Source organism: Eurypyga helias, unplaced genomic scaffold, assembly GCF_000690775.1.
Source record: "Eurypyga helias isolate BGI_N326 unplaced genomic scaffold, ASM69077v1 scaffold24279, whole genome shotgun sequence".
Classification (NCBI taxonomy): Eukaryota; Metazoa; Chordata; class Aves; order Eurypygiformes; family Eurypygidae; genus Eurypyga; species Eurypyga helias.
In genome coordinates, this window is record NW_010273051.1 from 85987 (window position 1) to 91530 (window position 5544).

A 5544-nucleotide genomic window follows, 5' to 3' on the forward strand; every position below is an offset into this window, starting at 1 on the left:
GGCCTGAAGGAAAAGTTAAGACTCCATGATTTCCCCAGTGCTAGGGGAAAACAAAAAAAAAGAAAGAAAGATAGAAAGGGGGAAAAGCTTTTAAAAGTAAACAGGATTATTTTTTACTCAGAAGTGAATCTTATATCAAGGAGACTGAAGAAAAATCAGTGTCATCCCCAACAAGGCAAAAAATGTAAACAAACCACTGCAATTCTATACCAGGGGGAATACATTCTTCGATCCTAAAATGAGAGACTTGAAGGACAAATGCCAAGAAAAATGAAACAGAAGCCCGCACCTTTAAACACAACCATGCTACAGTGGTGGTGTGTTTGTTTAACACACAGACAGACGACTCCAGTCTTTGCCAATACGCTTCTCAGTTGCTGACTTCTACCCCATAAATGCCGGAATTCCTAAAAAACTGGTACAGCACTAAGTCTTCTCCATTCTCCTCCAGTTTCCTCAATGCTAAACAGTGATGCAGAACTTTATTGCTGAGTAGTCCAATCTCTATTCCTCCCTTTCTCAGGCACAAGCTAATTGCCAACTAAGACTATGAAAATAAAAGAAATGAGATCCATTCCAAACCATTAGTATATCTGAATCCTATCATGTGAGTTGCCAATTGGTTTTCCAGTCCTCACGCTCAATATCTGCTGTTAATTTGCTTGCTATTTCAAGAACTTGAAGACTGTCAGCAAAATCCATGATGCATTACAAAACTTATAATTGAAAAGGAAAAAAAACCCCATCATCTGATGCTTTTCTGACAGGATAAATACAAAGTCTGAAAACACCGAGCAGAAGAAGGGAGTTGGACTAACAGAGCTACTTGTATTAAGATATGACTGCAAATGAAGCAGAGAAACAATTATAGAAGTTCAAACTTATGAAAAAAACCCCAACATTCAGTGAAACCCCCAAATTTTCTGCTAGGCTAAAAAGAGAAGCAAAAACATTGCACAAAACATTGGTTTTTACAGGAGATGACTGAACCTGTCTATACTTTGTTAAGGCTGCATTATCTATGCCAATTAAATTTTGCTTCTGAAAAAGAGTTAAGGCACTTCCTCTAGAGTTACTAAAAAAAGCAAATGAAAGCCTTGGCTTCGCAGAGGTGAGCAATAGTGAGCCGTTTGTTCTTGACCTCTGGATCATCCTACAGATCAAATTCTTGGACATAGGAAAAACCCACTAGTATTCATTAAAAGCAACTGGGAGGCCTGCTTCTGTTGTGCTTCTGTTCTTGAGACCTGAACAAGCTACAACTTGACAAATGTGCAGGATATTGCCGAACAACACTGCTGTTCCTGTCTGAAAGGAAGAGCTTTATCCCCAGCTTCATTCATGAGGAATTGATTTTCATCACAATGATGCAAATCGCCTATTTCAGTCATTATTTAATAACCAGTTTTAATCTTTTACATTTGCACTTTTCAGTTATCTCTATAAAGCTGATTCCATTAAACATTAAAATGCATTGATTTCTATCGAATTAGCTTTTATATTAAACATTTTTTCCCTCAAAAGGATTACTCTATCTGTAGGTATCTAAACAAATATTTACACAGAAAGTCTTGGGTCTTCAGTTTTACCTTTCATTCTGCTAGATATGGGTGGAATTTTCCCATATTTTAATACCTAAAATAATGTAAATGATCGCTTCATTAGATTATTTTATACTTATGGCTTGACAGTTTTTGTGGAATTTTTATGGGGAACAGCATTTAAAATCCATAAATAAGCCTACTGTCTTGTTATTCGTGAAACTAGCTACCATAAACTTATACACACACAAAATTAACTTTAGCAGAATACTTTTGCATTTGAACTATTTCTGTCTTTCAACCAAACCAAAAAAGCTGCCTGTAGAGCTGAACAGCAGAACAAAATAAAACAGAAAAAAGTATTGCCCCTGAACAATTGCTGCTGTCAAAACGTGGTTTAAACAAATTCTGGCTCCAGTTAACTGCAGTTCTCTGGTGGTTTGAATGCTGTTAAAGCTTCATTAGTAAACAGACGTTGGTAGAATATTTGTATTTAAACGTCTATAGCACACTATAGGAAATTCAGTCCTTAGCACGGATGAACAATTTCAAATATAATTTTAACAATGCACGTATTTTAAAATAACGATATTTGAGTTTAAATAAAACGTAGACATATTCACTTACACATATTCAGCACCCAAGGCTGCAGTAAAACCAGGCTCTCTCCTTACCCTTTTACAGGCACAGCAGTGTAGGTTATGCTTAAGTATACTTCACAAAGGGAGTTTAAGATGAAAATATTCCTATGTCCACCGCTGTTTTCATTTTTTGTCCTATTCAGTAAGTACCCTCGATCTCAAATTTCCAAAGGAGAAAAATATTTCCATTGGTATTCTTTAAGAGTTTTGACTGCATAAAGTATCAATTATTTTCCCACCAAACAAGCCAGGTTCATAGGGCAAAGTCAGAAGGAAGAGAAAGGAGGGAAATGTTTTTAGGGGTTGTTATCTGTAGACCAAATGGAAAATCTTCAGCCATTTTTCTCCTTCAACGTTTATCAAAGAATCTCCCATTTAAGGTGTGAAAATGTCAGTTACATTCTCCACCTCTGAAAATAAGCAGAGCTCCGAGCGTGATTCATGTCCCACCCTTGCTCTTTTCTCTTTTAGGGGCTGATACTCTGTTTTCAACTCCCCTCCAGCTAATGCCATTTAATACTCTCAGAACCATCAGGCTAAATTCAAATTTTCTGCTCCTTAGAGGCTGTTGACATGCACCACCGCACATTCCAATTGCAAATACACATGAATGCTCCCGTGTATTGTAAGTTATTTTCTACATACAAATTCTACTAAATTGTAAGTTAGGAGGCACTACTTGAATTCTCTTAGGTCTTTAGAAAGCTTTCAGATGTACCATGAGTAATAACGTGTAATGAATATGGACTGATATTTCTTTCCTGTAGTTACACTGAGTTGGCAATTTACATTTTCCAAACAGATAGATGACTTATAGCCAGTTCTCCCAGTCTTCTGGCAATTACTTCTTAGAAACCCCTGACAGGCTGAAACCTCCGGAATCACAGCTGTTATTCTTGGTTTGATCCCTCTTTTTAAATTAAAACCAGTAGCTTTATCAGCAAACGAGATTTTTTTTTCCCCCTCTGGAAATACTTACAAAAATGCACATAAATTGAACATGGCAACTTATCTCATTTTAGGGTTGGAGCATCTTCTGGGTTAATGACCAATGCTCCACTTCTGTGACAGAACTAATTGGGGTAAGGAGGCCATAAATACATGCAAAACCCCCACAAATTCTCTTCCTTTGGGGTAATCTGAAGATTTATAATAGCAGAGAGAGATGTGATTGGAGAGGAAGGAGGAAAAAAAAAATTAAGAAGTGCTAACAGGCTTGTCTGATCATTCTGTCTCAGTTTTCAGGCACAGAACAGTCTGGAACAGATTTTTCCAGTATCTGATGCGACTTTTCCTTCCTCTCAAAGACCAACCAGAATACAGGAAACTAGCTGAATTTTCATATTTTCCAGGAATGGAGAGGGGGGTGGGGTGGAAGAAAGACAGACTCTATCCTCTGAACACAAGACTAGCTGAACTAAAAAGCTGTATTCAAAAAGGGAGAAGTCTGCACTTGGTTGGAGCTCACTGTGCCTTTCTAGCAATCTAGCTTTATTTCCCACTGATCACTGATCAAAAAAATCCAGTTATGAATGGATTATAGGGTGGAAGAATTAAGATTTGTCTTTCATGACTGGGTCAGAATACATAGGCCATTCACTTGTTAGAGTTAAAACAACTCAGGTTCCTGCAGTGGCATCCCTTAGTATTTCAGAACAAACATCCTGAATCAACGTGTAGACAAAATCCAAGATGAAAAAACTTTTTAATGTAGCTGGAGACAAAAGGATAACAGATCATCCTTATGGATTCGGGAAGTGAAAGAGGGCAAAATAGATCGCTAGATTTATTACATATAAACGTAAAGGGATATCACATGGTTTTCCATTTCAGAATACCAAGCTCTCTCTCCCTCAAAGATCCTTTTCCCCAGACTTGCCAAATTCCACATTCTCCAGATCTCTCCAGCCGTGATGCAGATGAAGAGTTCAGGTAAATCTGCCACAAACAAACTTGAAAAGATGCCTACACTTTGCAGTCACTGGATGCCTGCAGAACACAAGCCCTCTGCGTCCGAGACATACGTGTCAAAGACGCTGAACACAAGCTTGACCTCAGCAGCTAACCTTACAGCTCACACAGCTGCTCACCTCGCAGCAAGTCTCAAACCCACCGCACACCACCCCAGGTCTTCACGTACCGTGTCTTCTCCTGAGCGTTAGATGCTGCTGTGCTAAAAAAAAATATACTTGGAAATATCATTAAGAGATGCTCCCTAACCTGAAATAACATCATCTTTCCCAATTAGCCAATACTGCAGGATTTAGAATATTCTTCCTTTTTAGCTAAGCAATGTCAGGCTGATTTAAACTGCTAGCTAAAGGCTATGATTTAAATTTCAAAGATCAGTAGCTTAAATCAAGTATGTGAGATACGAGCTAGATCACAGTTTTCTAGCCAGCACTAAGGTACACATATGACCAAAAAAGCATCGTCAGACACATCAGCGTGTGTCTTCTTGTCACCAGGGCCAACTGAACAGTCAATAGAGACGAGATGAGGAGGAAAATTTCTAATGACTGCATAGGTTTGCCCCATTCTTTTGGTTCAACTCCTGCCGTTCCGCCTTCCTCTCCTCCTTTCACCTTTAAAGCAAGGCTGACATCAAAAGTGTAAGTTATAAGCTTATAATAAACCCTTCTTATAGGTGTGCATAAATTAGTGTCTAAGTACTTCAGCTGACAACTGAGAATGCCAAGTAGCAGAAGGATTATCACCATCACTGAAGTTCAGGTTTCTGGTAGAGCCTCAAAGGACTGTGGCTGTTGTTACCATGAGAATTTAAAACGAGCGCGACCCAAGACTCCACACAGAGACACGGAGATATTACACAACACGTAGAAAAGAACAAAGAAGGGTCTCCTTAGTACAAAACTGGACAGCAATTTTTCCTGCATATGCTTGGCAGGGGTGGAATGAGATCAAAACTAGCTTGGAATCTTATCAGAACTTCACAAGCAAAAGGAATCTCTAGAACTGATCAGAAATAATGCTTAAAGCACCTGCTGCCTTGAACCTTGTGCTGTGGGGGTGTTAAACGCTGTCACACGAATCTTTTAGCACAGCAGACATACACCTAATCAGCATACAATATAACGGAGCTTCCCTTCCCAATACAAACTAATACAGGTAAGATGCCACTGCAGTTAATCCACAAGCCGAGCAGCTACTGAGTCCATGGTTTAAGTGCATTCAGCAGGCAGAACAAAAATAATTACAGTTCCTTTTCTCATATTTCACACACATGGCTAAATACACCCTATTTATCCACAAAGTGTGCAATTGTTTCAGAGTGGTTTACAGCTAAGTTTGACACTGTTCTGCAGGGCAATGCAACAAAGCAGCTTCATGCACTTTCAGCA

The 5544-nt window shown here is 38.7% G+C and overlaps 1 protein-coding gene across 1 annotated transcript in view; it reads right to left on the minus strand.

The window, feature by feature from the left end:
• The window catches only part of MPPED2 (metallophosphoesterase domain containing 2), a 50378-nt gene that overhangs the window by 41818 nt on the left and 3016 nt on the right, over positions 1–5544 (minus strand). The gene's annotated exons all lie outside the window — the stretch shown is intronic.